The sequence below is a fragment of the Podarcis tiliguerta genome (genome assembly GCF_965153285.1).
Source record: "Podarcis tiliguerta genome assembly, chromosome: 7".
NCBI classification, from domain to species: Eukaryota; Metazoa; Chordata; class Lepidosauria; order Squamata; family Lacertidae; genus Podarcis; species Podarcis tiliguerta.
Window position 1 is genome coordinate 68,379,684 of NC_139540.1, and position 24,858 is coordinate 68,404,541.

The 24,858-nt window shown below is 41.7% G+C and overlaps 1 long non-coding RNA gene across 2 annotated transcripts; it reads left to right on the forward strand.

Moving 5' to 3' along the window:
- Positions 1 to 553: 553 nt before the first annotated feature.
- Positions 554 to 15,110, forward strand: LOC310681654. 2 transcript variants are annotated; one of them, XR_014513453.1, is made up of 6 exons: positions 554 to 1,147; positions 9,376 to 9,566; positions 9,911 to 10,135; positions 13,298 to 14,068; positions 14,323 to 14,686; positions 14,956 to 15,110. It is a non-coding gene; the product is annotated as an uncharacterized lncRNA (long non-coding RNA). The 2 variants fall into 2 exon arrangements; XR_014513452.1 differs by having other exon boundaries at positions 9,376 to 10,135.
- The last annotated feature ends 9,748 nt before the right edge of the window (positions 15,111 to 24,858 follow it).

The following is a 24,858-nucleotide window of genomic DNA, read 5'->3' on the forward strand; positions in this document are numbered from 1 at the left end:
AATTCTAGAATTTATGTTCTGAAATGATACAAAGATTACTTACTTTATAAAGAGTCATTAGCTATAAAAACTAGGGAGGAGGAAAACTCCCAGAGCTTCTGGATTTGTATATGTCATGAATACACCAGCAACTTTTTGTAGTCTTATCTGCTTTCAAATATGCACAGATATACAATGATGTAAAGACCCATTTTGGATCATGTAACTGTTAGCTTTGGTCAAACTCATGTTAGTAGCTTTGAGAACACTGTCCAACGTCCTCTGTCGTCCCCTTCTCCTTGTGCCCTCAATCTTTCTCAACATCAGGTTTTTTTTTCCAGGGAGTCTTCTCTTCTCATGAGGTGACCCAAGTATTGGAGCCTCAGCTTCACGATCTGTCCTTCCAGTGAGCACTCAGGGCTGATTTCTTTTAGAATGGATAGGTTTGATCTTCTTGCAGTCCATGGGACTCTCAATAATCTCATGCAGCACCATAATTCAAAAGCATCAATTCTTCGGCGATCAGCCTTCTTTGTGGTCCAGCTCTCACTTCCATACGTCACTACTGGGAAAACCATAGCTTTAACTATGTGGACCTTTGTCGGCAAGGTGATGTCTCTGCTTTTTAAGATGCTGTCTAGGTTTGTCATTGCTTTTCTCACAAGAAGCAGGCGTCTTTTAATTTTGTGACTGCTTTCACCATCGGCAGTGATCATGGAACTTACTTGCTATACTTGTTTTGTTCTGTCTCCATAGGCAAGACCCTTTTGTTGTCTTGACAACTGCCCCTACCAACAAAACTACTAAGCAGTGCACTGCACTAAGCTAGAACCCAAACATTGTGACATAGGAGGCAGGTTTCCTTAGCAATGAACAAGAGGATCCTACTTCCTATGTCACAGTGTTTAGGTTCTGGTTTCTATAGGGACAGAAATGTATAAAGGATGCTCCACAGACCTCCAGGCTCAGATGGAGTCAGCAGGAGCTTGAGGCTGGACATAAGAGATGTCTTGCTGGGTTCTCTTTGTCCTTCAGAAATAGAAGGAGACCCTGGTCAAATTCAAGTAAGAGGAAGAAGATATAAGGGCCTTGGTTCGGCAGGGCACCAGGTACATTTAAATAAGTTGATGACTGAGGAAGCTAAACTGGCTGAGAGATGATGGGAAAAGTAGGAGACTTGTTAGGGGAGGAAGGGAGAATTGATTGTACAAAGCTGCTGGGGATGAGGGATTAATAAGTGAGCAAGGAATGATGGAACTTATTTGTGACTGGACTTAATTGTCAGGGGTGCCTTTACCTTTACCTTTAATGATAGAGGCAGAAAGAACAGTACTGAATCAAGGGAAGAAGTTGGATATTTTGGCATTTGTAGAACTGGGATGCTGTTAAACCTGAACATGTGTGAATTGATTGCTGAAACTGCAGCAGGGAAGGGTGATCTACTTGTTAATGATGGCACAGGAAAACTTCCCTCCTTATTTCAGTCAGATGAAGGATTTAAGAAGCATTCAAAGGAAATGCCCAGCCTGTTACTCTGACACCATTTGACACATGTAGGAGGGTTTAAAGTTTCCATGTTTAAATAAGGCAAGTCTTTATGTTTCCTCTTGGGTGCAATTTAGGGAAGTTTAGTTAACTGCCATCCTCCTCCTATAACTGTCAGCTCTCAGGATTCTTTCACTCCCCCTCCCATACTGGGCACCAGTTTCTTGAATTCTCTGGATTCTAGAATGTAAGGAGGATAGGAAAGTCCACTCCAGTGGTAAACTAAGGCTTGTGTCTTGGCAGTCCAGCTCAGCTGTCCATAGAAGGCAGAGTCTACCATCAATGGGAGATTAAATGGATGCTATGATTAGACAAATCTGTCGATTTCAGTTTTTCATCTTTCCATGTTTCAGTTCACCACATTTTTGCATCAGTTTGAGTTTTGTTTTGTTTTGCTTTTCAAATCCTCACAAAATTTTGCCAGCATTTTAGAGCATATTTTGCTAATATGGGTGTGGTGTTTGCCCTCCTAGTTGGGTCATAAGGAAAGGGTTAAATGAGTGTGAAGTGATTGGCCAGTGGGGACCCAAGGGGAGGAGTAGAGTTAGAGTTAGTGTTGTTTGGAAGTCAGTTGAGAGTTGGGAGTTGGAGAAGGAAGAGGGAGGATAAGTCTGTGGGTTGGTCGAGTTGTGTTGTGAGAGAACCTGATAGGAGGAGTCAGATATATAGTTGAGATAATCAGTTTGAAGTTGTTAGGAACGTATAGGTCAGTAAAGAAACTAAGATTAAGAAACTGCCAAGAAAAAATAACTGAAGCTATAAACTTGTTCATGCTTATAAAATAAACTTGATTATTTGTTAATGATAACAACTGTCTGGACTCCATGTGTACCCGAGAGAAATGGGTTGGTGGCAGTGGAAAAGCAATCACAGTGGTGGCACAGGGATCAATAGATGGTTAAACGTCCGGGGACCCTGTGTGATCGCCACAATGGGTTAGAGTAAAAATCTGCAAATTCTGAGGTTATTTCTTTGGGGGAGAATGTTATGCTGCTGTCTTTTTTGGTGATACAATGTTTTCTCTCTTTTTTGAGTGATCCCCCCCCCCCACACCTGTTTGCTAACAGTCTGTAGTTTTCCCCTCCATACTTGTAGAAGCATTGTTTAGAGTATCGAATGTTGAGCATTTTTTTTGTTGATTTCTAGGGAATCTAGTTCCCTCCTTTTTTGTTCTATAAGTTTAAGAAGATTTTTTTAGCTCCTGTTTGTTTGTAGCGTGATGAGAGGGCCGTGATCTTGTTCTATTTTGCTAATTTTTGAGGATTGTTTTTAAAGGGATGTTTTCTTTCTTGTGCAAGCTGCTCTGATGACTGCTTTCATTGCATCCCATAGGAGGGGAGTTGTTATAGTGTATGTTTTGCTAATATATACATTTTTTTGCCTGATATGCAGATTTTTGCAAGCCGTTTCCTCTAATACAATGCATTTCTGTATGTTATTTTCACTATTGCCATATGCTTTGGTTAGCATACTGTTTAGAGAAGTGTGACTTTGGTAGGGTCACATTTGGCAGTAGTGGTTAGAATGCTGAAAAAGGACCTGGGTTCAAATTCCCACTTGGCCATGAAGCTCTCTGGGTGTCCTTCTGTTAGTCGCTCTCAGCCTAACCTACCTCACATAGTTGTTGTGAGGATGAAATGGAGTGGATGAGAACTATGTGTGCCACCTTCACCTTCCTGAAGGAAAAGTATGATAGAAATGTTTTGAATAAATGAATAAATATGAAGCAAACCATTTTTTTCCTCCATCCCAAACATGCAGGCCATAGAAGTGTTAGGAATTAATCAGCTGTGTACTGCATTTTTATTCAGTTTGTTACAAAGCAACAAAAGCAAGCTTAACTTTTCTAGGGGGGTACAAAAAGGATAAGAGCTGTAGAGGCCTTGCCTAGATTATGGATGAAAGCAAAAGAAATTAAAACGTAGGAGGAAAAAATAAAGCGGGGGGGGGGGGATAAAGATGCTTTAAGAAAGCACTGAAATGTGAAAACACAAGAGAGTTGAATGTCACATTCCAAAGCATTTCGATGATAGGGTGCTGATCAGCCAAAGGTAGATGTGCAATTCAGAGGGCAATTTAGGCTGAACAAGAAGACTGGTGCCGGTAGATTAAAAGATGCAACGAGGAACATACAGAGGAGGAGAAGATAGATATGAAAGAATAAGACAGTGGGGGCACTTGCAATTAAGGGCATAAAGTTTCAGGTTAATACAAGATGTGTTAGAATTCCTCATATGATCAGCAAAAGGTGACAAACCAGCAAGATAATTTGGAACAGGGCAAAGAGATAGAAAGTAGAAACTGGAAGACCAACAAAAATAATCTTAGAATAATCAGTGCAGAAAATAATAGGAGAAGGAACTAAAGAATTGATACTGAGCATAGAAAGGAAAAAGCAGACTTTGGGTATGTTGACTGAAAATGAGAAGAATTGGCAAGAGCCAGGCTATAGGGAGAAAATGAAAGAGAAAGATCAAAAAGAATTCCAAGATTTATTGCTTGGAGAACAGAAAGCAACCACATTGTCGAGAACAAGAGAGAGTGATTTTGCAAAAGGAATGAAAAGCAGTAGGAAAGACTGAAAGCTAGCAGTATTAAGTTTGAGAAAAAGTAAAAAGGGCATTCATCCAATGAGTTTAGAGAAATCAGCAGGTATTTGGGCAAGTTATGAGAGGGAAACATCAGTAGAATAGTACTTCATTGGCTCAGCAGTGGGGTGAAGATCAAATGTGCTTATTGTGGGACCAAGTGTAAGATGTTTTAATACTGATCACTGAGGAACACCTGTACAAAGGAGAAAGATGAAGAAGGGGATCTACAGAAAGATTTCTTAAAGGAGAGATATGATTGAAACCATGGCAGAACAGTACCTGAAAAAGCAAGGGAATCATGAAAAGAAAGGAGGAGCATCAAAGACCCAAGAACACTTCAGAAAAAGAAGTGTGAGAACCAAATCAGAAAAGACCAATAAGATAACAGGGAGAGAAGAAAGTATAAAATATTGATTGAAAAGAATCTGGCCAAGAACTTTAGAAAGAAAGTGAAGGAGTGGGATGAGATGCTGGATGAGAGACGGTCAAAGGATCAGAAGACTTTTAAAAAGGGGTGGAATTGCATAACATTGTTGTTGTTTAGTCGTTTAGTCGTGTCCGACTCTTCTTGACCCCATGGACCAGAGCACGCCAGGCACTTCTGTCTTCCACTGCCTCCCACAGTTTAGTCAAACTCATGCTGGTAGCTTCGAGAACACTATCCAACCATCTCATCCTCTGTCATCCCCTTCTCCTAGTGCCCTCCATCTTTCCCAACATCAGGGTCTTTTCCAGGGAGTCTTCTCTTCTCATGAAGTGGCCAAGGTACTGGTGCCTCAGCTTCACGATCTGTCCTTCCAGGGAGATAACATAACATACCCAGACTTAAAAGAAGGATGGAAAAACAGAACAATTGTTGACATGAAATAAAGAAAGAATAATTCATGGGGCAATTCATATATTTCTTAAAGGACAGGGATGAAGCTATCCCACTCAGCAGAAACTTTCAGAAAAGAATTTTCTGATACACTTTCTAAGAATTTAGTTTTTGACTTCCCACCAATTGTTGAAGTTCACACATACCCCACACACAAATAAAATGGTGAACTTCAGTTGTACTGATGTTTCCATCCCAATATAATTATTGAAGGAAATTGTGGGTTATGCTTCTTTGGTGGAGAAGGTGAAATGCCTCTACAGTTTCTCTTCAAAATTCTCCTCTGAATTTTTTTAATTCACTTGATGATGAATGGAACTCTATTGTTAGTTTGTGTTTTTGGATGAGAGAAGCAATAGACTAAAGGATGGCAAGTGGGAGGAGCTTCCTTCAACAAAAAGAAATCTATATTGAAAATTATATAGTAAACAGTCGTGCCTGAAAACAAATAGGTGGTAAAACGGAGAAGGTCATATCACTGAATATTCTTTTCAATTCTTGGAAATTCTCCAACAATTCAGGAGGAGCTTGGTGAAATATGTTTTGTTTGTTTTTTTTAAAGTCAGAAAATCATTTTCTGAGGCATTTTGGCTCATTCTAATTCACAAATACTCACTGTACATAAATAATGCCTGTAAAGACCTTTTATTTTTCTATGCATACACAAAACCACTTATAACAGATTGGTGATCCTGTAACTCCCATTAACTACCTGGATGTGTTCAGTATCAGTCTGGTTAAGCTGGCGTTTCCTACCCTTACACTTTCAGCTGATAAAACCTGCATTCATATAAATTAATGTCTTATACCATACTGTATGTTGCCTATGGGCTCTTTACATGAGGCAACCGGGGGGGGGGGGATGGCATAAACAAACAGAGAAATACACAGTGGTCATTTCTGTTTCTCAGGATTGGGTGGAAGCAGAATCTGATTTACTTTCCCAAAACTAAAAGCCATCATTTTCCACCATCTATTTCCATTTAGAAATGTTGCTCAAAGCACTGACATTTATAAAGCATGTCTCATTTCCCCTGCAACAGCAGATGCTTGATGAATTGCCTAATGATTTGGCCACATGCATTCTTTAACAACGCTAAATAAATTGCACAGTAACATAACCTTGATAGCTCAAGCATAGTGGCTTAAAAATGATCAGCTGTGTACAGTCTGGAAGCTTTGCAAAATGAGATTCCGTGAACATAAGATCATATTTCACAGCTGTTAGAACATCTACTGAATGGCTTATAGAGTTTCATAATTAAAACAGTGTTAAAAGATGCTAAATAGTTAGGAACCAGTTCCATATTTGGTAGCTTGCAAAAGTGCTTTCTACGAAGGCAGGATTCAGCGGCAGACCTGAAATTTCAGTGGGATCCTGTGCAATGCCAAAATTTGGCAACCCTGCCTCTCATCATCCATTCTACATCATACTTATGGCGCTCCCCTAAATCTGCTTCTGCAAGATTAGACAAAACAATTGTCTGCAACTGCGAAGTACTCATGAGTTACTTTTTCTATTGCATCCCATAACAAACATTTATCACAACAAGTTACACCACTGAGAAACATGGCTGACTTGATCTTCTGCACAGCTTCTATAAGACTTTATCCTCTTTTTCATATAACTGACAAACAATTACTTTATGGTGAAGGTTGGCTTGTTGCCTATAGACACTAAATAATATGTGAGTTATAGCTAATTGAATTTTCTGCATCAGTAGGAATCAGTTAATGTCCTCTAAAGCAACGTGGACCTTTTAGCTTCCAAATAGCTACAATTGCTTTAAGATTGTAGTATGATGCACACATGCTTGAGAACATGCTCTGTTGAACCTAATGGGACTTATTTCTGAGTAAATATGAATAGTATTGGATTGTAAGATACTAACTGCATGATCCTACTCAGAAATAAGCCTGCCTTTGTGGGAGTTATTTGCAGGTAAGGATGTATAGGATTAGAGATTAATATGGATTATATTATTATATATGGTCTCTTTACCTTTACCTATAATCAGCTTCAACTTTCGTAGGGAAAACACACCCTGAAATCGGACTGCAAAATGATGCAGCTCATTACTTGCGTATAGTGATCCTTCAGTGGCTATGTAGATTTCCTGGTTTTGCTGCTCAAATAAGAAAGCAAAAATGGGCATTGTTGAAAAATTGACCATGGCAGAATGCCTAGAGTCAAAAACAAAGGCTCTGGTGCCTTTGATATTTGTTTACATCAGGAATCTTCAGAAGCTGCTTCTTTCATGGCAAATCGTATCTGCTTAAATTCCTTCTTCTTTACAAAGGTGCATCATCCCTGTCCTCTTCAGCATCTGGCGTCTCGTAATTTGAGCCCATGCATAGTCTAAGGTAGGGTTAGTCAATAGGTGTCACCCCTCCAGAAGTTGTGAATGACAACTGCTGCAACCCTGACCATTCCAATGCTAGTTGGAGATGATGGGAGTTGGAGTCCACAACATCTACAAGGCACCACATTGGCTACCCTCTGATCTAAGGACATTGCAACACTGTAGATCAAACACTGTACTCAGGGAAATCTGTCTCTCTGTGGGGATTATTTGGACTTTGTGGGCCACAAGCCCTGGGATAGCTAAATGACAACTAAATGTTGGAAACAATGGTCAGTTCATGATAGGGCTGGACACATCTGTTATATTCGATTTCTCTCCCCCCCCCCAATCTTCAGCTCAAGTCTCCACATCTCTGCATCAGTTTGTTTTATTTGTTTTAAATAAAAAGTGTCACCAGCATTTTAGTGAAAATTTCTCCCGATGTACGTATTTTATATGCAATTTTGCCTGATGTATGCTTTTTTTGAAAACCGTTTCCCTAATAAAATGGATTTTATGTTATTTCCCCTAATATATGAATTTTTGTACACATTGCAAAAATCTGCAGCCCAAATTGTGTTTCATTTTGCATATTGTTTTGGGAAGTGTGAATTGGGTTGTTGTTGCTTGTTGTTTAGTCGTTTAGTCGTGTCCGACTCTTCGTGGCACCATGGACCAGAGCACGCCAGGCACTTCTGTCTTCCACTGCCTCCCGCAGTTTAGTCAAACTCATGTTAGTAGCTTCGAGAACACTGTCCAACCATCTCGTCCTCTGTCATTCCCTTCTCCTTCTGCCCTCAATCTTTCTCAACATCAGGGTCTTTTCCAGGAAGACTTCTCTTCTTATGAGGTGGCCAAAGTATTGGAGCCTCAGCTTCAGGATCTATCCTTCCAGTGAGCACTCAGGGCTGATTTCTTTTAGAATGGATAGGTTTGATCTTCTTGCAGTCCATGGGACTCTCAAGAGTCTCCTCCAGCACCATAATTCAAAAGCACCAATTCGTTGTCGATCAGCCTTCTTTATGGTCCAGCTCTCACTTCCATACATCACTACTGGGAAATCCATAGCTTTAACTATATGGACCTTTCTCGGCAAGGTGATGTCTCTGTTTTTTAAGATGCTGTCTAGGTTTGTCATTGCTTTTCTCCCAAGAAGCAGGTGTCTTTTAATTTTTTGACGGCTGTCACCATCTGCAGTGATCATGGAGCCCAAGAAAGTAAAATCTCTCACTGCCTCCATTTCTTCCCCTTCTATTTGCCAGGAGGTGAATTGGGTAGGTTTGCATTAAAATCCAAACCAAACACAATTTCATCCCATGATGGTTAGCGTGTGTGAATACGTTATTACAAAGCAATCATCACCATCCATTGTCTTTTGTATCCACTCAAAACACAATGCTTTTCAACAGAGTTGATGATTACAATTATTCCTATTCAGCTGTGAATCGTCCTGTGTTTAAAGATCAAATGATAAGATGATTTCTGCTAGGAACTGGGTTTGATCTAGCAGCTGAACCTGCCTTGCTTAAACCCATTGTTTAGAAAAACGTATTGAAAAATAAATGAACACAATGCTTTAAGCTGAACTATATCTGGCCACTGTGGAATAGATAATTTTCAAAATTAGCAAAGTGGCAGATCAGCCATCATATATAGCAGGGATGACAAATGCACATTAGAAAGTTCAACTTAAAGTATCCTGTAGCGTAATTAATGCAGGATGTGTTTGGTGAAGAGTATTTTAAAAAGAGAATTATGTGAATGGTGTCCTTCAACTTAAGCTATTGTATCAGTGACCTTGCTTTTAACATTTGCTGCAGAAAGCCATTAACATGAATTAATGGAAGTTCCAATGTCATTCAAAAACACTCTTCACCCCATTCCCAGAAAAGAAAGTACAGGAAGTCTTTAGGGGTGACTATGGGGTAACATTAAAAAATAAAGAAATGTGAGATTTACTTCATTAATTCTTTTTCTACTTTTTTTTTTTGCTCCTGAACTGGCATCACTGGTCTCTTGAACTTGTATTTGATCACAGAAGAAGCTCAGATAAGTATTCATATATACAGGAGCTAAGATAATGGAGTGCTAAATGTTGCAAGACTCTAAAACACAGAAACCAATTTAACTGTTTTAGAATCAAGGCTTTCCCATGTGCTGTTGTTTTTTCTTTCCTATACTGAGAACAAATTTTGGACAGTTTCCCACACTATCTCATTGATCTGTAAGGTAGGGATATTCCTGGGGAGTTATAGAAATGTTACTGCAGCAGTATTATGTACAAGCAATCCTTTAAAAAATAAAATACACTTCTGCAGTGGAGAAGAGGGCAGGCTTTTAACCATATAATTGTAATTCTAAATTCAACTAAAAAATCTTGTGATTTGGCAAAGTAATTTTAGGCCCTTTATTTAATAGTTTTATTGGATTTAAACAAGAACGCGGGTAACACTGTATACAACAGTGTTGTTTTACATTGAATGTAACTGATCTGTAGAAAAGTATCACCTGAAAGAAGAGACACTGCATTAACTTTTCTAACACAAGAAAATCTTTAATATTTTTTTTTCAAGAAAACAACAATAAATGGCAATATTTTAGGGGAAGTTTAGAATGCCAACTAGGAGTTAAGCAACAGAGTTACTAAGCAGTGAGCTGAAGAGAGGACAACAACATGTAAACTAAGGAAGAAGCAGGATCAGAAAATGCTGCTGTCTGTTTTGAAGGCAAAGCTGTGCCTATGGGAGAAGCCAGAACCTCTTGGAATTTAATGCTGGAGATCCCTCCATTGGATTCAGGTTGTATATATCTGTAAATAAGCCACATATCATAAAGACACCACAGACTCTGCTGTACCTCATTGTCCAAAAGGTAATACAGTCCTTAGTAAACATGCCTTGTACCCCTGGAATCTCATGCCACATGGAGATTGAGGTGGCGTGTAGCAATGTAAACAGTTTCTCGGGGAATGGCCTGGGACTTCTACTTTTACTAGTAGGGCAATCTTTATGAACTGCGGGGGGAAGTACTTCCTTCCCCCCAAGCTGAAAACTGTCACATTGAAACGGCCCATCAGAATGTTGCCATTTGGGCATGGGCATAACATCACAGAAGGTTGAAGTTTTTTCTCCATTGACAGTACATAGGAAGCTACCTTATATGCATACTATCCCTTGCTTTTTCCTGTCGGACTAATTGCAGTCATTTACAGTCATCAACAGGTTTCCCATACCCACTGAGTCAATCACCCATCTCCTACTACCCTTCTGAGAAAAACCCCACCCCACCCTCCCACTATATACAAGGGTCTGTATCAGTGTATTTGAAGAAGTGTGCATGCACAAGAAAGCTTATACCAAGAACAAACATAGTTGATCTCTAAGGTGCTGCTGGACAATTTTTTTTTTTTTAATTTACTCCCAAATTATCCTCAATTGACTGCACGGCTGGCATCTGCTACCATGGGATTGGCAGTTCACCATGGCGGCTGCGCCGGAAGTCGAACCTGGAATCTTCTTTATGCTCTGCATGTGCTCTCCTCTGCCTTCCATGCAAAACATATATTGGATGGTTTAAGCCAGCCTTCTCCAAACGGATGACCTCCTAATGTTTGGGACTACAACTCCTATGAGTCCTAGCCATCATGGTGAATGGTCAGGGAGAGTAGGAGTTATGGTTCAAGGCATTTGGAAGGTACCAGATGAGGGAAGGCTGGTCTATTTAAGAAAAGATGCAAATTTATGTATTAAACATGAATAGTACTTTTTGAGCACCCTCAATCTGACCTTCACGGCTACATGCAGTGCCAATGCCACATCACAGTTTGTATATTCCTTGGTACGCTATGTGTAAAGCTCTTGTTTGCTGCTGCAGCAAATTTTCATAGTGTAGGGGAACTTTGCATCTTAAGCCTACCAAATGTCTATATATTTTGAGTCCATTATATGAATGGAGGATCCCCATAGAAAAAGAAATTACTTATCAAGGATATGATGCATGAAGAATGAGATTTGCCGATCAGTAAAATGTAAGCATTAAAACAGCACAAGAGAAGCCAGTGTGATTAAGCCAAACTGTAAAGAGACTAAGAAAAAAAGATCATTAGCGGCATGAAGAATTTAGTAAATAGGATGATGGGACAGATTTTGTGAAGGAGCTGAAGCCAGCAAAATAGAATAATTAGAAACACTACTACAAATGAGTGTTAAAATGGTAAGCATCTTAGCAATAATTGCTTCAAGAGGATGCTGAATATGGGTTGTGTGCATAGAGGGTGCTTTCCTTTTAGAACTGAGGAGATAAATTAGAACTCAAAGAACACTTGGTGTACTTTTCTCCCCCTGTCACTTGGATCTTATGGAGTGCTTCGGTCCTTATGATCTGCATTTTGTAGATTTTATGCTCCAAAGCAATGCATTCTGATTATTCTTGAGATGTCTACATTCATTCTACTGCTGACAATATGCAAAAAAAAAAAAAAAAAAAAAAAAAGCTTAGGAAATGACAATACAAATGTACAACAGTGTTGCATATTCTTTCCTCATCAAATCTGCTTCAGGTTTTGGTGCCCTGAAGCAGAAGAGTGTTCTCTGCCTGCCTGCTTCTGTAGCCATCTGGACCTTTCAGACAATCAGGTTTGCTATTTATTCCAGTTTAATGCTAAAGAGGCAGGAGAAAACCCTTTAGACCCATGCTTTCTAGGCATGAGACAAACAGAAGTATGGACAATCCCTGTCAGACCATTGATTTGTTGAAGTAAGAGTAGGGAAATCACAACTAAGAAGCTCAAATCATGTATAAAAAAACCCAACACCCTTTTTTGGAAATTAATGCCCCGGCTTTAACATTTGAAAGCTTTACTTGCATAATATTTACAGTCCCATGCTTCTCTCAGCGTGGGCTTACAGTCTCTTCCAAACAAATGTATTTTCCTCCCTTTCCAGAGCTCAGCACGTTCAGCCTTCTGTATCTCAGGCCACGCCTTGGAGCTCCTATGAGAGATTTCCACCTGTACCTTCTCCTGCAGCTTTGCTCTCTTTCTTTCAAGCAGAGAAGAAGCACTCCAACACTCTATTCAACATTAGCAGTGTTCACAGTGGATTCCAAAACAGAGTCACATTGCTTCACATAAAATGGAGTCTCTCCTTCACTAGATAGGTAAAGGTAAAGATAAAGGACCCTGGATGGTTAAGTCCAGTCAAAGGCAACTATGGGGTTGTGGCACTCATCTCACTTTCTGGCCAAGGGAGCAGGCAGGCATTTGTCCACAGACAGCTTTCTGGTTCATGTGGCCAGCATGACTAAGCCAGTGTGGTGTAGTGGTTAAGAGCGGTAGACTCGTAACCTGGGGAACCAGGTTTGCGTCTCCGCTCCTCCACATGCAGCTGCTGGGTGACCTTGGGCCAGTCACACTTCTCTGAAGTCTTTCAGCCCCACTCACCTCACAGAGTGTTTGTTGTAGGGGAGGAAGGGAAAGGAGAATGTTAGCCGCTTTGAGACTCCTTAAAGGGAGTGAAAGGCGGGATATCAAATTCAAACTCTTCTTCTTCTTCTTCTTCTTAAACTGCTTCTGGTGCAATGGAACACCATGACAGAAGCCAGAGCGCATGGAAACGCCGTTTACCTTCCTCATGCAGCAGTACCTATTTATCTGCTTTCGAACTGCTAGGTTGGCAGAAGCTGTGACAGAGCAATGGGATCTCACCCCATTTTGTGGATTCGAACTGCCAACCTTCTGATCAGTAAGCGCAGGAGGGTTAGTGGTTTAGATCACAGTGCCACCCGCGTCCCTCTTAAAACTAAAGCACTAATGTGTCTTTATAAGTATACTTCTCGCTTAGCTTCATGTGCCTGTCTTACATTCAGAGGTTAGTCTTTGGCATAAGACTCCCTGTTCCTTTACATCCTATATGTTGGCTTTAATTAATGTTGTTATTTGTTCCTGCTCTTTTGCTGTTCAGGTCCCTCACCCAAGCCCTGAACTTATGACCCTGCATTACAATGACCATCTTGAAGAAATCAGCTCTGATTCAAGATGCTCTGCTGTTAACTGTGTGGGCTACTCCCTGCAAATAAGGACATGACCTCTCTATGTTGGTGTTAGAGTTTGATCTCTGTGGTAGGATGGAGGTAGAGGGTGTATGTGTGCTTGCTGGAGAAAAACATGTTCCAAAGTGTCTAGGCCAGGAAAAAAAACTCAGCGAGGAATAAAACAAGCTTCAGGGAGCTGAATTTTCTTTTAAAGTAAAAACACAATGAACATGAGATTGTCTATTAGAGGAAACAGTCCCTTGCGGACCAGGTCTTTTAATGAACTCAGATATCACTCAGTGTGGTTCATGTCAACTGAAAAAAAGTGAGCTTTATTGATTTTCTTGAGAGCAAATGTCCTTTTGTATCTTAGCAGACTGCTTGTCTCCATTGGAGACAGTAAAATGCCTTTTATGAATATATAGAGAATTTATTTGCTTTGGCTGTAGCCCAATCCTGCAAGACTGTTTGGTAGTCCCATAACTATGGGTTTCCTATGGACCTTCCCTCCTGTAATGTTGGGGAAACAGTTTTATACACATGGTTAGGCCTTGGTTGCAACCTAAGCCCTTAGTGTCCCCAACACAGGGCAGACTCAAAAGTCATTGGAAGCTCAAGATGAAAGTGTCAGTATTTTCATTCTCCCATTGCTGATGTAACATGATATCCATGTTTACTGTTATGTCTGGGAAGAGGAGGAGGTGGAGGAGTTTGGATTTGATATGCCGCTTTATCACTACCCTAAGGAGTCTCAAAGCGGCTAACAATCTCCTTTCCCTTCCTCCCCCACAACAAACACTCTGTGAGGTGAGTGAGGCTGAGAGACTTCAAAGAAGTGTGACTAGCTCAAGGTCACCCAGCAGCTGTATGTGGAGGAGTGGGGAATCAAACCCGGTTCACCAGATTACAAGTCCACCACTCTTAACCACTACACCACACTGACTCTCTCTCTCAGTGAAGTTCTGTAACGTCCACTCTTTGTTCTCTTTGTCGCCGCTCTCAGACAGAGAAGATATGTGTGAGACACTCAGCTCACACTAGCCATGTTTGGTTGTTTTAATTCACTGTAAATAATAAAGAAATTCAGAATGCCACATATCTGAACAGTCTGCTACCTGCTGCTACTCTGCTGCAGCCCAGAGGGAGGTTATTATACCTCACCCTGCATATGGGGGGCTGCCAGTAGAAATGGGCACTGCTTTTAGTTTTCATGGTTGTATTGCCCTTTGCAAGATCATGGGGCTAGCCTTGCACCCAATTTGTAGATAATTAAGCTACAATACTAAACAAAACTGTTGGTTTCAGAGCATGGTCTGAAGGTGTTATGTACTGAAGTTCTCACCCTGGGTCAGCAGGGGGATACTGTAGATAGTTTTCACTCAGGTCCACATATGCAAATAAGGAATTGAAAGTGACGTTCAGTGATTGGATAGTTACAGAAAGTTGTTACTGTTGCTTTGTAGTGGAGCTCTATATAAGCAGGTTGGCTAAACCCTTCAGTTCAGTTCTGTTCTGTCCTGTGAATAAACAAGAGCTGTCTGAACAATCACTGTGTCGTCTGATATGTTCACCCACAACTTAACATAAGACACACAATGGTGTAACCTTGCTGAAGCTAGCAGGTCTCGATCTGATCCCTGCCTGGATGGCAGACTCCTAGGGAAATACATGTATGCTACTATGAATTCTCTGATTGAAGAATGGCAAATTATGAATGGACTAAATAAATAGGAGAAAATCTCATCATACTCAGTGTAGGATCTTACTGGAAGTGAGACCGTCTAAGGTGGATGCATTCCCTGCTCCCTCTACACAAGTATTCTGATCCCCAAGTTTTATTTCCTATTGTGCTCCCCATTATTTCTACCATCTCACATTACACACGCCATGAATCTGCTATAGTCATTTTGAGAACAATTGTCCAGCCTCACTGATCTATTGATATAGGTACTTAGATTTTATTATGAAATACTATTGGCAAATGCTTCCATTATGCCTTTGGAAGCCTGTCTCTCTTAAGTTGTAATAATGCGAGGTGAATGAACTCCGCACACAATATCTTCTTGTGCAATCAGAATCAGGCAGTCTTCCTTTATACCTCATTAAAAGATTAATCAAGGACTCAGAGTGTAACCTAGTGTGTCAGTTCCACAGATACATTCCTCCCCACCTTTAACAATTGAATAATAAAGCGCAAAAACCAAGGCTTACAGTGGAAGCTCTGAGTGACCTTCCACTTAAAAGAGTGGTATTGGAGCTTGCAAGAATCTAATTGCCATGGTGATTTTAAAATGGCTTCAATTTGAATTGCCTGATGACATATTGTGCTCTGTGATCATTTTAAAGTTTAATCAGAACAGATTGTTTCCTATTAAGTGCAAGATAGCATTGTTTTTCTTTTTTTAAAAAAGAACAGCAACCCCATAATACTCCTGGAAGGAGCATCTTGCTTATTATTTATGTATTTTGCATGCTCCTTTTTCTAAATTCAAGCCGGTTATTCATGAGCATAAATAAAAACAGACAAAATATACAAACATAGTGCAATATATAAACATTCCACAGCTTACTAATAAAATTCAATCCAATATGGGGAAATCCTATGGCAAGATTTGAAAGGATGAGAGCTTAAGATACAGTAGATCTAGAGCTCAGATGGCTGATTCTCAGCTTGCCAAAGATACACAGACATAACTTAGGGTTGCCATATTTCAAAAAGCATTTTTTTTTACAAAAAAATTACCTTTGAAATCCTGGTAATGTCTGGGAAAATGGCAGCCCTAGCATAACTTGCTCATCCTGTCTTAACTGGGGCTCAGCTGGCCAAGCCAATGTAAGTATGAAAAAAAGGCATTCCAGGACCATGGCTGGATCAGAGAAGGTGAACTTAGGCTGAATCCTAAGCCTGTTCAGCTCAGTCATGTGATAGAGCAACCCAACATGGAAGACTGTTTTAAAGGCTAGTTTTCCCTCTATCAGGATTAGGCAGAAAAACAGAAGCCCTACTGCTGAGCAAAGTTTGGATCTGGTGTGAACACATTGCTTGTACTGCCCTAAATCTACCACTGTGAGGAACCTTCTGGGGCCCTGTGACGTTAACATATGAGAGTGCTGGAGGTGAAATAGTTAAGCAGGTTACCCAATCAGGACCCAGGGGGGTGGATTCAGAGGGACTAAAAAACCAGCTCTGGGAGGGGCCAAGGGAGGAGTTCGTTGGGAGTTGGGTGGTTGGTTGGAGTAGGTGTGAATTGAGATAGAGTCTGTGGATAGGTTGAGTTAGTATAGTGAAATAAGCTGAGTCAGGAATAGTTAGGAGCTAGGAAGACAAGTAAATATCTGAGAGGTGGTTTAGTGAGGGAGAGCAGGTAGTGGAAGTTATAGGTCTGGATAGGTACCCTATGATTGTAATTGACCGACACTGTTTATGAAACCACATGCTTGTTAAACTGCAATAAATAAACAGAAGTTTATGTTCCAATTTAAACCTGACTGGATTCAGTATTGTACCAGGTAGGGCCTGGGTGGTGGCAGCAAGAAATAAAGTGGTGGCACAGGGATCAATAGATGGTGAAACGTCCAGGGACCCTGTGTGATCACCACAGAAAAGTGGTGGCACAGGGATCAATAGACGGTGAAACATCCAGGGACCCTGTGTGATCACCACAGAAAAGTGGTGGCACAGGGATCAATAGATGGTGAAATGTCCGGGGACCCTGTGTAATCGCCACAGGCCCAGGAATGGGGGAAGAGTTTGTCAAAATCAGACTCCAAAGCATATTTGTTCTGGGCAGCTCATGAAGCAGATTGGATTATGAATTCACTTCCAAGAGTTTTGTGCTGCCTCCATTTCTCAAAAGTGGAGCATCTCCACCTTCATCATCCAGCCCGGACACGGAGATTCAGCTCTGAGGGCTTTCTGGTGGTTCCCTTATTGTGAGAAGTGAGGTTGCTGGGAACCAGGCAGAGGGCCTTTTCAGTAGTTGCACCCACCCTGTGGAACGTCCTCCCAGCAGATGCCAACCAGATAAACAGTTTGTTTGGTTTTTAAAAGACATTTGAAGGCAGCCCCATTCAGGGAAGTCTTTAGTGTGGTGTGGTGTTGTGTTGTGTTTTTTCCTGTTGTTGTTGTTGTTTGTTAGGAGCTGCCCAGAGTGGCTGGGGGATCATATAAATAAATTAGGATTATTAGGATTAAGATTAGGATTCTTACCACTATGTGCTCTGAGTGCACCTACAGCAAGACCCTTTGGGAATGATGGGATATACTTAGTTCTGGGTCATTTATTTATTTTTAAAATGAACTTTTTAAAGATGGGAAGGCTGGTGTCGATTTCAGTGGGCCCCCAACAATTGTCCAACTATGATAGGTGCTGATGCAGCACACAAATCTCAAACAACAAACTATAGACTGATAGGCACATGCTACTGGAAGCTCTATACAGTCAGCAAAAACAAGACCTGGAGCTGACTGTGGCTCAGATCATCAGCTTCCTATAGCAAAATTCAAGCTTAAACTGAAGAAAGTAGGAAAAACCACTGGGCCGGTAAGATACAATCTAAATCAAATCTCTTATGAATACACAGTGGAAGTGAGGAACAGGTTTAAGGATTTAGATTTGCTGGACAGAGTGCCTGAAGAAATATGGATGGAGGCTCGCATCATTATAGAGGAGGCAGCAACGAAAACCATCCCAATGAAAAGGAAATGCAAGAAAGCAAAGTCGCTGTCCAACGAGGCCTTACAAATAGCGGGGAAGAGAAGGCAAGCAAAATGCGAGGGAGATAGTGAAAGATACAGGAAATTGAATGCAGATTTCCAAAAAATAGCAAGGAGAGACAAGAAGGCCTTCTTAAACGAGCAATGCAAAGAAATAGAGGAAAACAACAAAATGGGAAGAACCAGAGATCTGTTCAAGAAAATTGGAGATATGAAAGGAACATTTCGTACAAAGATTACCATAATAAAGGACAAAAGTGGTAAGGACCTAACAGAAGCAGAAGACATCAAGAAGAGGTGGCAAGAATACACAGCGGAATAATACCAGAAAGATATGGATGGCTCGTACACCCCAGGTAGTGTGGTTGCTGACCTTGAGCCAGACATCCTGGAGAGTGAAGTCAAATGGGCCTTAAAAAGCACTGCAAATAACAAGGCCAGTGGAAGTGATGGTATTCCAGCTGAACTATTAAAAATTTTAAAAGATGATGCTTTTTAAGGTCCTACACTCAATATGCCAGCAAGTTTGGAAAACTCAGCAGTGGCCAGAGGATTGGAGAAGATCAGTCTACATCCCAATCCCAAAGAAGGGCAGTGCCAAAGAATGCTCCAACTACCGCACAATTGCACTCATTTCACACGCTAGTAAGGTTATGCTTAAAATTCTACAAGGAAGACTCAAGCAGTATGTGGACCGAGAACTCCCAGAAGTGCAAGCTGGATTTAGAAGAGGCAGAGGAACCAAAGATCAAATTGAACACATGTGCTGGATTATGGAGAAAGCTAGAGAGTTCCAGAAAGACATCTACTTCTGCTTCATTGACTATGCAAAAGCCTTGACTGTGTCAACCACAGCAAACTATGGCAAGTTCTTAAAGAAATGGGAGTGCCTGATCACCTTATCTGTCTCCTGAGAAATCTCTATGTGGGACAAGAAGCTACAGTTAGAACTGGATATGGAACAACTGATTGGTTCAAAATTGGGAAAGGAGTACGACAAGGCTGTATATTGTCTCCCTGCTTATTTAACTTATATGCAGAATTCATAATGCAAAAGGCTGGGCTGGATGAATCCCTAGCCAGAATTAAGATTGCCGGAAGAAATATCAACATCAAAAAAACAAAGATCATGGCCACTGGTCCCATCACCTCCTGGCAAATAGAAGGGGAAAAAATGGAGGCAGTGAGAGATTTTACTTTCTTGGGCTCCATGATCACTGCAGATGGTGACAGCAGCCACAAAATTAAAAGACGCTTGCTTCTTGGAAGAAAAGCGATGACAAACCTAGATAGCATCTTAAAAAGCAGAGACATCACCTTGCCGACAAAGGTCCATACAGTTAAAGCTATGGTTTTCCCAGTAGTGATGTATGGAAGTGAGAGCTGGACCATAAAGAAGGCTGATCGCCGAAGAATTGATGCTTTTGAATTATGGTGCTGGAGGAGACTCTTGAGAGTCCCATGGACTGCAAGAAGATCAAACCTATCCATTCTGAAGGAAATCAGCCCTGAGTGCTCAATGGAAGGACAGATCGTGAAGTTGAGGCTCCAATACTTTGACCACCTCATGAGAAGAGAAGACTCCCTGGAAAAGACCCTAATGTTGGGAAAGTTGGAGGGCACAAGGAGAAGGGGGCGTCAGAGGATGGGATGGTTGGACAGTGTTCTTGAAGCTACTAACATGAGTTTGACCAAACTGCGGAAGGCAGTGGAAGACAGAAGTGCCTGGCGTGCTCTGGTCCATGGGGTCACAAAGAGTCGGACACGACTAAACGACTAAACAATAACAATGAAGAGGAAACCCCTCTTCTAATGCAGAGAAATTTCAAAAATTTCTTTGGTTCCTAAATTTAGAAATTGCTATGATTTTTCAACTCGCCTCTGCTGAAAGCACTTTAGCAGATATTATGTGGACCAAGAGCAATAAGATCCAGCCTAAATACAGTTACACAGCATTTATATGGCTCACTTTAGTTAGCCTATTGGAAAGGGAGTTTGGGATTTTAAAGCTATAGCATCATATGAAGCTCTTGAGACTGTGGCCTTTTGATTAGATTTCTAGAAAGCTTTCAGCTGGAGACAAGTAAATCATTTCTTCTTCTTTTTTTAAAGCCAGCAATGAATTAGGAGTGACCTGACTGACCCAAGAAGATATGGAGCACTGTCAAGAAAGATACTATTTGTGAAACCCCATCAGTCCTGCTGATAATTAAATGTGCAGAACTGGGGAAGAAATCGAAAGGAGCCAAGAAATGGTAGAGCAGTAGGAGGAGAAAGTCAGGGATGGGGAGGCACAGAAAGCAAACTTGGACTATGGTGGTTCTAAAAGAGTGAGGAATTAATTAAAAGATACCGGTAACCTTTCCTTTGGCTTATAAATAAAACACTCCTGGAACAGTGTGTGTCTCCCATGGCACATCGTTTGGCGTCCCTCTTGTTTTACTCTGAAATTCAGTTAAATCTAGAGGCCTGCTGCCAAAGCAATATTTGAAAGCAATACATCAGGGATGGGGGACCCTCAATTCCACAGATGTTATGGAGCTACAACCCTTGAGAGCCAGTGTGGTGTAGTGGTTAAGAGCAATAGACTCGTAATCTGGGGAACCGGGTTCGCTTCCCCGCTCCTCCACATGCAGCTGCTGGGTGACCTTGGGCTAGTCACACTTATTTGAAGTCTCTCAGCCCCACTCACCTCACAGAGTGTTTGTTGTGGGGGAGGAAGGGAAAGGAGAATGTTAGCCGCTTTGAGACTCCTTCTGGTAGTGATAAAGCAGGATATCAAATCCAAACTCCTCTTCTCTCATCATTGGGTGGGGGCTATATTGGCTGGAGCTGATAGCAGTTGGAGTTCATCTGGAAGGACACAAGTTCCCACCCCTGCAATATTGGTTCCTTAGCTCTTGACAATACAGATCCCTTCTCTCTAGCCAATGTGATGCCCTCAAAATGATACTGGACTGCAATTCCCATCAGCCCCAGCTAGCAGAGACAATGTTCATGGATTATTGGAACAGTAGCTGACCATCATCTGGATGGCACCACATTGACTACCTCTTCTCTAACTCATTTCCTCTCCCACTTCACCTCTTTCATATCCCTGCTTTGTCCTTCCTCTCTATTCTTCTGAACAACTTGATTTTCCAGCCCTCCTTTCCTAGCCATATAGTTTCCAATAGCCTGGAGACTTCTCTGGCTGCTGCTCTCACTTCAACCAAAGAATGACACATGTCGGGTGGACTGATACCTATTGGGCAAGAAAGCTACGATGTTAGAAGGAAGCACAGCTTATCCTGCATCTCTGCATTGTCCACCATTGTCCAAACTAAAACTTCTCTTTTCTCAGGGCCAGTGGGCTGTCAAGTAAATCTGTAAATGCACCCAGCAGCTTGCCAGTGTCCCAAGAAGGGTCCCAGTGTTACAGGAAGCCTTGCATATGGTGTCTGAGTCAAAAGAATTACAAGTTCTTCCAGCTACTAAAAAGGCCAACCTGCAGACTTCTGAGGCTGCTGGTTTTGGAACTACTTACTATTTATTTTGTCAAATGGTTGCATGTCTCCTGTGTGTATAGCCCGAGGCTTCTGCCACAATCAATTGCAATGCATTTCCAAGTGTTTTGGTTTTTTTTTTTTTCCTGAGCTGCATTTGTTTGTTGTGATGAAACTGGGTGGTTCCATAGCTTGATGATAAAACACATGCTTTGCATGTCTAAGTTCCTATGTTAACTCACCAGCTAGTGAACTTACCTAATCATAGGAGCCAACTCCTAGGGGCCAACGGGTCTTCACCCCCTCTAAAATATTTGAGCCCCCCATCCCAGTTGATAGGCATTGTCATTCAAATGGTGTGCATGCACCACATCATGGGATCAATTATGTGGGGTGGGGCTTACCTGGACCCCCCAATATTTTATTCAAGTTGGTACCCCTGTATCTAATCATTAGACTTTATAGGCAGGAAGCAGGCCAAGCCGAGCACTTTAAGGTCCTTCTGGTATAAAGAGGCCAGACTAACTCTTCCCTTGAGATAATGGGTCCTAGAAGTGCTTTACTTTGGCTGGATTGCAACCAAGATGGTGGGATTAGGTGGGTGATAAAGAAAAGACTGTTGTTTGATGTGCTGTATAACAGGGATACAGAACCTGTTGTCCTCCAGATAGCTGATGAAGTACAGCTCCCATCATTCACGAAGATTTGCATGAGTGGGAGTCAGAATGCAACCACATCGGAAGGGCCACAGATTTCTTTTCCATGATGATTTGATCACAGCATTTGTAATGACATATTCAACGATTGTTTCATTTTCAGTGTGATTATAAAGGGCAGAGTGTGCTATTATTTATTTATTTATCTGACACCCCCCCCCCAAATTACATGTTTGGAATGGAAAATCCAAGAGTTACACACAGAGAGAGGGGGGGGGGTTTGCAGGTTTTGTTTCATTTCCCCATTCAACTTGTCCCTCTTGCTTGTCTTCCTAAAGCAGGGGTAGGCAACCTAAGGCCTGTGGGCTGGATGCAGCCCAATTGCCTTCTCAATCCGGCCCATGGACGGTCCGGGAATCAGTGTGTTTTTACATGAGTAGAATGTGTCCTTTTATTTAAAATGCATCTCTGGGTTATTTGTGCGGCCTGCCTGGTGTTTTTACATGTGTAGAATGTGTTCTTTTATTTAAAATGCATCTCTGGGTTATTTGTGGGGCATAGGAATTTGTTCATTCCCCCCCCCCCAAAAAAAATAGTCTGGCCCACCACATGGTCTGAGGGACGGTGAACCGACCAATGGCTGAAAAAGGTTGCTGACCCCTGTCCTAAAGGATGCTTTGCATAGAAGAAAAAGTGGAACCAAATTGCTACACAGAAGATATTCTGATAATGTTTGACTCCTGTTAAACTGTGTTAGGAACACAGAAGGCTGCCTTACTGAAAGTCTATTGGGCCATTTACCTCAGTATTGCAAACACTGATTGACAGAGATTGAAACAGGAATCCACTCCGGATCTGCCTGGAAATGCCAGGGATTAAACCTGGGGCTTTTGCATGCAAAGGAGGTGATTTCTTACTGAACCATAGCCCTCTCCGAATTCCACTTGCATTTCAAAAGACTCAGGTATTCACATCTAGAGGACTTTGCTCATGTGACTTTGGTGTTTTTCAACTTCAGAATTTGTACTCTTACAGTGAATTGCATGCAGCTCTGGATAGTTCCTTGACATTCAAAATACATTTGGGGGAATATATTGGGATGTGGTAGAAAGAGGACCTGAAGCCTTTTGATCCCAGCCCCTATGAAGCCACTCCATTATAAATTGAAGAATGCTTTGTGATTAAGAAATTGACAACAGCCTTGGCTAGTGTGGAAGGGGAAATAATGAGGTTACCTTCAGGCAGCACAAGTGGATTCCTGGTTGTGCTTTGAATGTTGAAAGCATTTAATTTTTAACTCCTATACATGAGTTATCAACCCCAAACTGCAGTGTTGCCTCTAATCTTTCATCCCATTTCTTTGGGCCAAACCAGACATGGCTGTTCCCTAAAAACCAAAACCAAACCAAAAACAGGGCCTGCCTATCTAGTGCCTCTATCTTCATCATGTTCAGTAGAACCTGACCAGGATTTTGGATACCATAAGCTTCTTTCTTGCATGCCTTGTAAATAAAATAAGTGTGCAGAAGAAGGGTGACTGGCCCTACCTGTCATGCTCCACTCTGATTTTGCCTTGTCAATCATGCCCCAATGTACACTCACTGGGTGGGATGAGTGAAAGGAGTGCATTATGAAGAGGAACACAGAGCTATTCACATGGTTTCCATTTAGTGGTAGTGGGAGAACTTGGGCTGATGACCACTTATTTAGGGCAAAGTCTAGGTTAACCCTAGTGGGATGCGGGTGGTGCTGTGGTCTAAACCACTGAGCCTCTTGGGCTTGCCAATCAGAAGGTTGGTGGTTTGAATCCCTGCAATGGGGTGAGCTCCCGTTGCTTTGTCCCAGCTCTTGTGAACCTAGCAGTTTGAAAGCTCACCAAAAAGTGCAAGTAGATAAATTGGTACTGCTGTGGTGGGAAGGTAAATGGCGTTTCCATGCACTGCTCTGGTTTCGGTGTTCTGTTTGTCAGCATCACCCTTGAGCCAGTGCCACTAACTGGACTCATCCACTTCAGCCCCGACTGGGCTAGGCAAGCTGGGTAACACTTCCAGAGACCACCTTCTGCACAGGAACAGGTTAAAGTGCTGTGGACTCACAGCTTAGAGTTGTGCGCACCGGATTCACTTCCACAAGTAGACAGTCATCGCACAGCAGAGTCCAGCAGAGTCCAGCAGAGTATATAAGCAACTCGGAGAGCAGCTCTGTAGAATATCTTCTTTATTCTATCTACAACTATTATACAACTATATACAGAGCTAAATGAGGTCTAAGCAAAAATGCTGAACTGCACTGAGTGTCTGCAGCTGCTCTTAGCAGCAACCTTATCTATACACACAATCTCTAACACTCAATCTCTCTCTCTCCGACACACTGACTGACCCACTCACTGACCGACTCTTTGACACACTGACTGACCCACTCACTGACCGACTCTTTGATGTGATGCTGGAGCAGAATAAGTAGAGAGCAGAACACGCCTCCTCCTCCCTGCAGAATCAGCAGACTCCTCAGGAGATTCTTGGATATGGGAGGGGTGAAATCTCCTCACTGTTGCGCCAGAAGTGGCTTAGTCATGCTGGCCACATGACCCGGAAGAACTGTCGGCGGACAAACGCCAGCTCCCTCGGCCTGTA